Below are 12,273 nucleotides of genomic sequence, written 5' to 3'. Positions count from 1 at the left end.
TGTTTTTCTTAGTCTGACTTATTTCACTTAGCATTACACATTCTTTGTCCATCTATGTTGTCTCAAATGGTACAATCTTGGGCAGAACTTTCCAGAATGCTTGGTCAGAAGTGGAGGAGCCATGGCTGCCCAAACTACACCCAGGAATGAGCTCCTTCCCACTCCCTCACACCAACCTTGGCCTGCTCACCTGCTGTAGAAAATGGTGAAAGAAACTACTTACTGTGATGTTTGGGGGTCAAACCCAGTGCTACCCAGGAAGAATTGAAAAAGGCTTACAGGAAACTGGCTTTGAAGTACCACCCTGACAAGAATCCAAATGAAGGAGAGAAGTTTGAGCAGATTTCTCAAGCTTATGAAGTGCTCTCTGATGCAAAGAAAAGGGAATTATATGACAAAGGAGGAGAACAGGCAATTAAAGAAGGTGGAGCAGGCAGTGGTTTGGACTCTCCCATGGACACCTTTGATATGTTTTTTGGAGGAGGAGGAAGGATGCAGAGAGAAGGGAGAGGTGAAAATGTTGTACATCAGCTCTCTGTAACCTTAGGAGATTTATGTAACAGTGCAATAAGAAAACCAGTTCTGTAGAAGAATGTGATTTGCAACAAATATGAAGGCCAAGGTGGTAAGAAAGGAGTGGTAGAATGTTCTCCCAATGGCTGAGGTACTAGAGTGCAAATAAGAATTCATCAGACAGGACCTGGAATGGTTCAGCAAATTCAATCTGTGTGCATTGAGAGCCAGGACCCTAGGGAATGGATCAGTCCTAAAGATAGATGTAAAAGCTGCAATAGAAGGAAGAGAATTCGAGAAAGGAAGATTCTAGAAGTTCATATTGACAAGGGCATGAAAGATGGCCAGAAAATAACATTCCATGGTGAAGGAGACTAAGAACCAGGACTGGAACCACGAGCTATTATCATTATTTTAGATCAGAAGGGCCATGCTGTTTTTACTTGGTGAGGAGAGGATCTTCTCTTGTATATGGACATACAGCTGGTTGAAGCACTGTATGGCTTTCAAAAGTCAATATCTACCCGTGACAACAGAACCATTGTCATCACCTCTCATCCAGGTCAGACTGTCAAGCAGGGAGATATCAAGTGTGCTAAACGAAGGCGTGCCAATTTATTGTAGGGTGAATATGAAAAGGGTCACCTAATCATCGAAATTAAGGTAAACTTTCCTGAGAGTGGCTTTCTCTCTCCTGATAAACTCTTTGCTAGAAAAACTCCTATCTGAGAAGAAAGAAGTAGAAGAGACTGATAAAATGGACCAGGTAGAACTGGTGGACTTTTGTCCAAATCAGGAAAGATGGCACCATCACAATGGAGAAGCATATGAGAATGATGAACATCTTCCTGGGGATGGTGTTCAGTGTCAGACCTCTTAATGGGGCCTGTGAATAACCTGCTGGCATCTTGTATGCAGTAGTGAATGAGAGAAGGACTGTAATCATAGCTCATTGTTTTTGTTTTAATATTCAACTATTGTAATGTTTGAAAAGTTAAATGAAGAATAAACTCAAATATTAAAACTCTGCCTTTGCCCCATATGTATGATGACTTCAGTGTGCAAGATAAGTTTAACACTCGTAAAAACTACTTTAAAAAAAAAATCTCCCCTAGCATTTGTTAGGCCATACCTTGTAACTGATTTCAGCTCTAGGTACCTGAAATAGTTTAGACTGAAATGCTAGGTGTATGTATTGATCTCAGTGTATGACCCTTAATTGGCAAACTATGAAGTTAAAACTTGTGTTTAATTGGCAGTCAGAAGAAGAACTTAACTTGTAGGGAAGTGTTGGTCTGTAGTTCTATTCAGTGGGATTGATTGTGATGCTTCTGCAATTATTCTATTGCCTCAACTGTTATTTGAAGATGGCATGTTGTGTGATTAATTGGGCCTGTGGTATCGGTGGAAAGGTACCTTGCTAAAGAAGCATTTATCATAATCTGCCATTTGAGGGCTTGCACTTATAGAACTGCATTCCCTTCTGCTGTGCCATCTTATATATATTATATAAAATTTTATATCTTATGTATATTTTTTATATTTATTTACATTTTGTATACATATAAAATCAGTCCTGGTTACACTTTTTTTCCTTCTCTTTGTACCATGATAAGCTTCAGAGTAATGACTTTGGGAGCAGGGTAACTTAAAGTGAAGAGACATTTGCATGGAGAAGTGAATTTGCATGTATGAGCTAGGAAGGTGTTTCTTAGGTATGTTACAGGCTTACTTTAAACCATTTAACTTACACCCCATAATTTAAATGTTGGTAGTATAGTAAATTATGATGCATAGCTTTAATTGTATCTTTATAAGTTATGTTCACAAGCTTGAATCTGGATATCAGAATTAAGCAATTCTTGAACTATATGAATGTCTCCTTGATATACTGATTACAAAGCAAAAAAGAAATGGTACAATCTCATCCTTTTTAGTGCTTTGTAGTATTCCAGTATGTGTGTGTGTGTGTGTGTGTGTGTGTGTGTGTGTGTACCACATCCTCCGTATCCAATCATTTATCCATAAATACTTAAGATGCTTGTATATCTTGGCTACTGTAAATAATGGTGAAATAAACATAGTGATGCATATATCATTTTGAATTACTGTTTTTGTTTTCTTTGGGTAAATACCCAGTAGCAGAATTACAAGATCAAATAGTATTTCTATTTTTAATTTTTTGAGGAACTTCCATATTGTTTTTCACAGTGGCTGTACCAATTTCACAGTCACTGTCCCACCAACAGTGAATGAGGTTTCTTTTTTCTCCACATCCTCCCCAACACTTATGTCTCTTTTATTCTAATTATTCTGACAGGTGTAAGGTGATGTCTCACTGAGGTTTTGATTTGCATTTCCCTGGTAATTAGTAATGTTGACTAATCATTAATCATGAATCCCCTTTCAATTTACTGACAAATTTTTTGACCAGTGCCAATCACATCGGATAATAGGGCTTCTACTATGGTCATTCCAAGTAAACCCTATTTTCAATATGAACAAGGTAGCACTTTTACCAAAATTTATATTTGTAGCCTTTAGGTATTAAACCATTGTCAAGATAAATATTATCTCCTCGGTCTAACATCCTAGCATAATGATCAGTTGCAAGGTTAACATTTCAGTGGACCAAAATCAAGGTAATACCTATGGAAACACTCCACCATGAAGTTGCTTTTTTCTTCTTGATCTCATAAAAATGTTCATGTGAAATATTCCTAATTAGGTCAAAATTTTGAAAACCAATAATCATTAGTTTTATGTACCAGACCCTACTAATAAACATAGACACACTATCTATATTTATATAGTTATATTTCACAGCACTGAGAAAATTAAGTGCCAGAGATAATAAGTTGCCCACAGTCACTGTAATGTGAAAGGCAATAGCCATGACTTGGCCTCTGGTCTCTTGGACTCCAAAGCTTGTACTCATCGATATAATGCTATCAAGAGCCCCCAGAATATGTCATTTTAATGCTACTCAACTAAAGGCTCCAAGTCTTTAGAATATCCACATTTTATTTTTTTATTTTTTTTTAATTTTTTTTAACCTTTATTTATTTTTGAGACAGAGAGAGACAGAGCATGAACGGGGGAGGGTCAGAGAGAGAGGGAGACACAGAATCTGAAACAGGCTCCAGGATCTGAGCCATCAGCACAGAGCCTGACGTGGGGTTTGAACTCACGAACCGCGAGATCATGACCTGAGCCAAAGTCGGACTCTTAACCGACTGAGCCACCCAGGCGCCCCCAGATTTTATTTTTTTAAATGGCTTCATGGGGCGTTTGGGTGTGACTCCATCAGTTAAGCATCTGAATCATTTTTTTAATATAATTTATTGTCAAATTGGCTTCCATACAAAACCCAGTGCTCACCCCAACAGTGTCCTTCTCAATGCCTATCACCCACTTTCCCCGCTGCCACATCCCCCATTAATCCTCAGTTTGTTCTCTGTATTTAAGAGTCTCTTATGGTTTGCCTCCCTCCCTCTCTGTAGCTGTATTTTCCCCTTCCCTTCCCCCATGGTCTTCTGTTAAGTTTCTCAAGATCCACATGTGAGGGAAAACATATGATACCTGTCTTTCTCTGACTGACTTATTTGACTTAGCATGATACCCTCCAGTTCCATCCATGTTGCTGCAAATGGCCAGATTTCATTCTTTCTCATTGCCAAGTAGTAATCCATTGTATATATAAATCACATCTTCTTCATCCATTCATCCATCAATGGACATTTGTGCTCTTTCCATACTTTGGCTATTGTCGATAGTGCTGCTACAAACTTTAGGGTGCATGTGTCCCTTTGAAACAGCACTCCTGCATCCCTTGGGTAAATTCCTAACAGTGCTATTGTTGGGTCATAGGGTAGTTCTATTTTTAATTTTGTGAGGAAGCTCCACACTGTTTTCCAGAGTGGCTGTACCAATTTGCATTCCCACCAACAGTACAAGAGGGTTCCCATTTCTCCACATCCTCACCAGCATCTATAGTTTCCCGATTTGTTCATTTTAGCCACTCTGACCAGTGTGAGATGGTATCTCAGTGTGGCTTTGATTTTTATTTCCCTGAAAGCATCTGAATCTTGAATCGGCTCAGGTCACAATCCCAGGGTTGTGGCATTGAGCCCCACGTCAGGCTCTGCACTGAGCGTGGAACCTGCTTAAGTTTCTCTCTCTCTCTCTCTCTCTCTCTCTCTCTCTCTCTCTCTCTTTCCTTCCCTCCCTCCCCTGAGCTCTCTCTTTCTCTCTAAAATTAAAAAAACTATTAAAAATGGTTTCACATAATTTTTTAAGTCAGTGGTTATAACATGCAATTATATAATTTAAAAATACTAAATACTCCTGCGCAAAATTTCTTTGGAACAGAAAGTATAAATACATATTACTAATAAGAAAGTACTTCCAAGGAAGGATATAAAAGGAATAATCCTTGGACTTTTAACTCATTCATACAAATACTCTAGGCTTGTACTCAGCACTGAGAACACCAAGATGTCTAAGATAATATTATTGTCCTCAAGGAGCCTGTGGTCTGTGTGAGATAATTAAGCAGCTGTAACATGATATCCCAGTTCTTTTTTTTTTTAGATATAATTTATTGTCTAAAGGTTTGTGATAGTTTTGTCATTGAAAAAGTATATCTATATAACTTATTGTCAAGTTGGCTAACATACAGTGTATACAGTGTGCTCTTGGCTTTGGGGGTAGATTCCTGTGATTCATCGCTTACATACAGTACCCAGTGCTCATCCCAACAAGCGCCTTCTTCAATGCCCATCACCCATTTTCCCCTCTTCCCTGCCCTCCCACCAACAGTTCTAATAGAGATCTACCCTAAACACTGCAGAAGCAAGAGGTGATGAAAACTCAACAAACTGGTTATAGAAGAAACATATCTCAACACAATGAAAGCCATATATGACAAGCCAACAACTAACATCATACCAACAGTGAAACGTTGAGAGCCTTTCTTCTAAGACCAAGACCAAGAAAAGGGTACCAACTCTCATCACTCCTTTTCAACAGAGTACTGGAAGTCCGTACTAAAACGATCAAGCATGAAAAAGAAATAAAAGTCATCCAGCACAAAAACAGACACATAGATCAATAGAACAGAACAGAGAGCCTAGAAATAAACCCACAATTAATGGCAAGAAATATGCAATGGGGAAAAGACAGTCTGGTCAAGAAATGGTGTTGGGAAAACTGGAAAGAAACATGCAAAAGAATGAAACTGGACCACCTTTTTACCACAAACACAAAAATAAAATCAAATGAACTTTAAATCAAAAGGCCCTAAAATGTGAGACCTAAAACCATAAAACTTCTAGAAGAAAACATAGGCAGTAATTTCTTTGACATTCATTGGCTGTAGAAACATTTTTCTAGCTATGTCCCCTCAAGCAAAGGAAACAAAAGCAAAAATAAACTTGGGACTATACCAGAATAAAAAGCTTTTTGCACAATGAAGGAAGCCACCAACAAAATGACAAGGCAACCTACTGAATGGGAAAAAATATTTCCAAATGTTATATCCAATAAGGGGCTAGCATCCAAAATATATAAAGAACTTATACAATTCAACACCTAATAATAACAATAATAATCTGATTAAAATGGGCAGTGGACCTGAATAGACGTTTTTCCAAGGAAGACACACAGATGGCCAACAAACACATGAAAAGATGCTCAACATCATTCATCATCAGGGAAATGCAAACCAAAACCACAATGAAATATCACATTATGCCTATCAGAATAACTAGAATCAAAAAGACAAGAAACAACAAGTATTGGTGAGGGTGTGGAAAAAAGACACTCTCATGCACTGTTGGTGGGACTGCAACCTGGGAGAATATGGATATTCTCCAAAATATTAAAAATAGAAATACCATATGATGCAATAATTCCACTACTATTTTCCCAAAGAAAACAAAAAAGATATATGTACTCCTATGTTCATTTCAGCATAATTTATAATAGTCAAGATATGGAAGCAACACAAGTGTCCACTGACTGATGAATGGATAAAGAAGATGTGGTGTGTGTGTGTGTGTTTGTGTGTGTGTGTGTGTGTGTGTAACAGAATATTACTCAGCCATAAAAAAGAATGAGATACTGCCATTTACAACATGGATGGACCTAGAGGGTATAATGTTAGGTGAAATAAGTCAGACAAAGACAATACTATATGATTTCATTCATATGTGGAATTTAAGAAACAAAACAAATGAGCAAAAAAAATGAGACAAAGAAATAGAAACCAGAGTATTTTTTTTCTTTTCCTTTTTTCTTTTTGAGAAAGAGAGAGCGTGTCAGTGGGGGGAGAGGAGCAGAGGGAAAAAGAGAATTTTAAGCAGGCTCCATACTAGGCACAGAGTCCAGTGTGGGACTTGACCCCACAACCAAGGGATCATGGCTTGAGCTGAAATCAAGAGTCAGATGCTCAACCAACTGAGCCAACCAAGGACCCCAAAAACAGACTCTTAATATAGAGACCAAACTGGTGGTTGCCAGAAGAAAGGTAAGTAGGGGGATGGGTGAAATAGAAAAAGGAGTTTAAGCATGATGGACACTATGTATAGAATTGTAGAATTATTATATTGTACATCTGAAACTAATACACCACTATATGTTAATTATACTTCAATTAAAAAATAAATAAAATTGGGGCACCTGGGTGGCTCAGTTAAGCGTTTGACTTCAGCTCAGGTCATAATCTCACAGTTCATGGGCTCAAGCCCCACATTGGTCTCTGTGCTGACAGCTTGGAGCCTGGAGCCTGCTTCAGGTTCTGTGTCTCCCTCTGTCTCTGTTCCTCCACCACTCATACTCTGGCCCTCTCTCTCAAAAATAAATTTAAAAAATGAAAAAAAAATTTAAAGAAATAAAATGCATCCAGGGAACCTGAGTGGCTCAGTATATATGGAAAAGCCTAAAGACTCCACTCAAAAACTGTAAGAACTAATCAATGAATTTAGTAAAGTTGCAGGATATAAAATCAACATACTGAAATCGGTTGTGTTTCTATACACTAACAATGAAATATCTGAAAAAGAAAACAACCCCATTAACAATAGCATCAAAAATAATAAATAATTATAAATAAATTTAAAGAGGTGAAAGATCTGTATACTAAAAACTACACACTTTGACGAAAAACTGAATAAGATACAGACAAATAAAAATATATTCTGTGTTCATGGGTCGGAAGAGTGAATATTGTTAAAATGTCCATACTACCCAAAGCAATCTATAGATAGAATGCAATCCTTATCAAGATTCCAGTGACATTTTTCTCAGAAATAGAGGAAACAATCCTAAAATCCTAAAATTTGTGTATAGCCAAAGCAATTCTAAATAAGAACAAAGGAGGAAGCACTATACCTCCTGATTTCAAACTATACTACAAATCTATAATGATCAAAATACTATTTGGAGGGCACCTGGCTGGCTTAAGCATCCAACTTCAGCAAAGGTCGTGATCTCACGGTCTGTGAGTTTGAACTTCACATCAGGCTCTGTTTTCCCAGCACACTATCCTTTTTCTATTGTGTATTCTTAGCGTTCTCATAGAATATTATTTCAACAAATTGTGCTGGGAAAACTGAATAACCACATGCAGAAGAATGAAATTGGATCCCTATTTTACACCACTCACAAAAATTAACTCAAAATGAATGGAAGACTTAAACATATGACCTGAAGTTATACATCTCCTGAATAGGGGAAAGCTCCTTGACATTGGTCTTGGTGATGATTTTTTAGATATGACACCAAAAACACAAGCAACAAGGCAAAAACAAATAAGCAATTCTACACAAAACTAAAAAGCTTCTGCACAGCAAAAGAAATAATCAACAGTATGAAAAAACAACCTGTGGAATGGGAGAAAACATTTGCAGATCACAAATGTTTGTGATGCAGGTCTAGTAAGAAGTTAATATCCAACATATATAAAGAACTCACATAATTCAGTAACAAAAAAAAAAAAGCAACCCAATTTAAAAATGGGCAGAGGGACTAAACAGACAGTTTTCCAAAGTAGACATAAAAATAGCCAACAGGCACATAAAAAGATGCCCAACGATACTAACACTCGGAGATACAAATCAAAGATAACAATGAGATATCATCTCACCCGTGTTAGAATGGCTATCATCAAAAAGACAAAAGCTAACAAATGCTGGCAAGGAAATGGAGAAGAGAATTCTTGCACACTGTTGGTGGGGATGTAAATTGGTACCGCTATGGAAAAAGCATGAAGGTTCCTCAAAAAATTAAAAATAGAACTACCATGGGATCCACTAGTCCCACTTCTGGGTATATATCTAGAGGAAGTGAAAACAGGATACAGAGAGATATCTTCACTCCATGTTCATTTTAGCATCATTCACAATAGCCGAGATACAGAAACAACCTAACTGTCCACCAAAGGTTAAAGGAAATGTGTTATATATACATATATACAATGAAATGTTATTTGACCATTAGAATAAAATCCTGCCATTTGCAACAAAATAGGTAGATCTTGAGGGCATTATGCTAAGTGAAATAAGTCAGAGAGAGAAAGACAATTACTGTATGAGATTACCTAAATATGAAATCGAAGAAGTGCAAGTCATTAGGTACAGAGTAGAATGGTGGTTACCAGAGTCTTGAAGGGGATTAGGTGGGCAGTTGGGAAGATGTTGGTCAAAGAGTACAAACTTCCAGTTATAGGATAAATGCATCCTGGAGATATAATGCACAGCATTATGATTATGAATAACAATAATGTACTAGATACTTGATGTTGCTAAGAGAGTAGATCTTAAATGTTCTCACCACAAAAAAAGAAATGGAAGTTATGTAATGTGAAAGAGATGTTAGCTAACACTAAGGTGATAATCATATTGTAATATATATGTATCAAATCAACGTGATATATACCTTAAACTTGCACGGTGTTATAATGAGATACATAATGCTTATTGAATTATCAATCATATCTCAATAAAGCTGGAAAAAACAAAACAGGTGATAAATTTGCCAGGGAGTATGCCACAGAATGGACTCTTGTCACTAACACTACAATTGCTGGTACATGGTACTAATAAAAGCAGACAACTTTTAGTCAGTTTTGTTTTGTGTTAAACAGTCTACAACCAATGCACTGGCTTCTGACCACACCCAGGTGAACTGTCCCCACCATCACCACCACCACCCCTGGCATGCCACTGTGAATTTGAGCTAGGTCTGGCTAAACAGAGAAGACATGGAAGGTCCTTTCAGAGAGAGACAGCCCCATATTTGAACAAGCATGGTGGTATGAAGAAAAAAGTAGGGGAAGAAGTTTGGTGTAGCTAAGCACAGGGTACAAAGAACCAAGCTGATATAAAGACAATCTAAAGTCAAGCCAGAATCTGAGCTGACTGCCTCAGGAAACCTGAGTAATCTGACACTCTCTAGTTCAAATTCTGGCTCAACCATTTAGCTTCTACATGATCTCAAAGCAGAAACCTATCAAATTAACGTAATCACAAAATGCCTACTCTGTACAGTTGTTGTGTGGATTGAAGGTGATGATGGATGTTTAATGCCCTGTATGGTATGAGTAGACAGTACAAAAGAGCCCACTGAAGGAGTTTAAACAGAATGACATGTTTAGATGTGTGGTTTAGAATGATTTCTCTGACAACAGTGTGGAGTCAGGGAGATGAATAAGGAATTTGTGTGAAAGTACAGGTAAAGGAAGGAGAAGATATATATTCCAGCTAGCAGTTGTAGTATTTGAAGCAGGAAATAGGTTCTAGAGATATTTAGAGGAGGGGAGTGAACTAAATGTTAGTGGGAGTATGTGGATGCATCAAGCATTTTATTAGCCCACCAACAACCAAAGTGATGATTCACATTACTCTGAACACTTATTTATATCTACCTCTTAATAAAAAATAATAAATTTCAATTAAAAGATGTCAGGGTAAGGAGTCAAGTACACCAAGTTCAGTTCTGACTCAGCCCTAGCTGGCTCTGTGACCTATGTCTCAATTTCCTCATTCATAAATATGAAGAAAATATTCATTCCACCTAGTCATAGGATTTTGAAAAGAATGAAGAATATTATTATCAACAAAATTTCAAGGTTTATCATAGGCATTGAATTAATAAGAATGGAATTCTCCATGGTTATATACAATGTTATTGTGGGAAAAATTGTGCTATTTTTGTAGCTTTCCTGTAAGTCTGAAATGATTCCAAAATAAAAGTTAAAACAGTTTTAAGGATGTGAATGCGCTTGCAACCCATGTGTGAGTCTAAAAAGCTGTTCTCAGAGATGCGGTCCGCAGAGAAGTGGGGACTATTCAAGCTGAGTTTCAGTGATGTTGCTCCGGCAGATTGAATGACTGCCCAGTGACACACTGACTCTTGGAAGCTCCCTTGTGGTAAAATTCTGAAATCTCTTCTTGCCAAACCTTTCTTTTCATGTAAGAATCACACACAGTAAACAGCCAAATCAAACAGGAAATCTTTGGCTTGTTTTAAAGAAGACTTTGGAAAACCACATTGAGTAGCCATTTGTCATTGCCACCAAGTCCTGGAGCTGCAGGGAGAGGAAACACCAGCCCATCTCCAAGAACTTTTCTCACATGGTCTTTCACACAAGATCAGAAGGTCCCTGTGGACCTCTTCTTGGAACCCAAATCTCTAGTACAAGAAAAATAGATGAACATTTTTTTAACCAAAAATCATATGCCAGACACTATTAGCAGCTTCCATATCCTTTTGAATGGAAGAGTTTTTTAAAAGGTTTTCATCAGTAGGAAAAATTAATGGGAAAATAAAGTGTGTGTGTGTGTGTGTGTGTGTGTCCAACATACTAAGGCCATTGGTATGAGCACAGAAGACATAAAAATAGCCACTGCATTGCCTAATTTCCTTCTAACCAAAAAACCGCTTTACTGATGAAGAAGCAGAAGTTTAGGGAACTGACATGTCTTGCCTAAGAGTCTTTCCTCTTAAACTTAGAAGAGTCTTTCTAACTTCAGAACACTCATTCCTATCTGACACAATATCTAGCAAATAGTCGTGGGTAGATCCCGGGAGAACTACAAACAAGAAATAAATCATGCACGAACGGCCATCATTGAAACAGGCTTTCACTGCCATGAAACTACTCTGCAGAGCCTGACCTAAAATCACCCACCCCCATTCAACCATAGGACAAAGAAAGCCCCAACACAAGCACAGCCCCCTCCAAGCACACATAATCACTGGATTACAATTCTCCTCACATGCGTACGTGCAAAGAAAGGTCTTTCGAATGGAGCAAATAATCCATTAAATACTCAATTAAAGCCATTTCCAGAATGCACAAGAATGTGATTTAGGTCACACACGTGATGTCAGAACTACAGGTTGAATCTCATCAATCAATGAAGCAGAAGGAAATAAGATTGAAACCAGTTGTTTGGCTTCATGTAGCTAAAATAACTGCACGATTAACTAAATTTTTCTCTTTCTAACTGGTTGTCATGGTATTGTGCAGATAGAATCTTAGACTGAAACTGCAGACAACAACGAATTTGTGACATTCTGCTTTGACCCTTATATTGCAATTATATTAGGGCTGTCATTCTCAGATGACAGAAAATCACAATACACTCTCTTAAAAATCTCAGAAATTTTGGGATGGGAAAGCCAAGGAGTCAAGGGAAAGCCATGTTTTTAATCATTTTAAAAGATGGTTTTATTATTTTCAAATACTATATACAT

The 12,273-nt window shown here is 37.5% G+C and overlaps 1 pseudogene; it reads left to right on the top strand.

The window, feature by feature from the left end:
- The first annotated feature begins 202 nt into the window (after positions 1 to 202).
- On the top strand, positions 203 to 1,454 carry LOC106989902 (dnaJ homolog subfamily A member 1-like; annotated as a pseudogene).
- Positions 1,455 to 12,273: the final 10,819 nt, after the last annotated feature.

This window comes from Acinonyx jubatus, chromosome D2, assembly GCF_027475565.1.
Source record: "Acinonyx jubatus isolate Ajub_Pintada_27869175 chromosome D2, VMU_Ajub_asm_v1.0, whole genome shotgun sequence".
NCBI lineage: Eukaryota > Metazoa > Chordata > Mammalia > Carnivora > Felidae > Acinonyx > Acinonyx jubatus.
The sequence above is the reverse complement of the archived record's forward strand: the minus strand, read 5'-3'. Positions and strand labels throughout refer to the sequence as shown.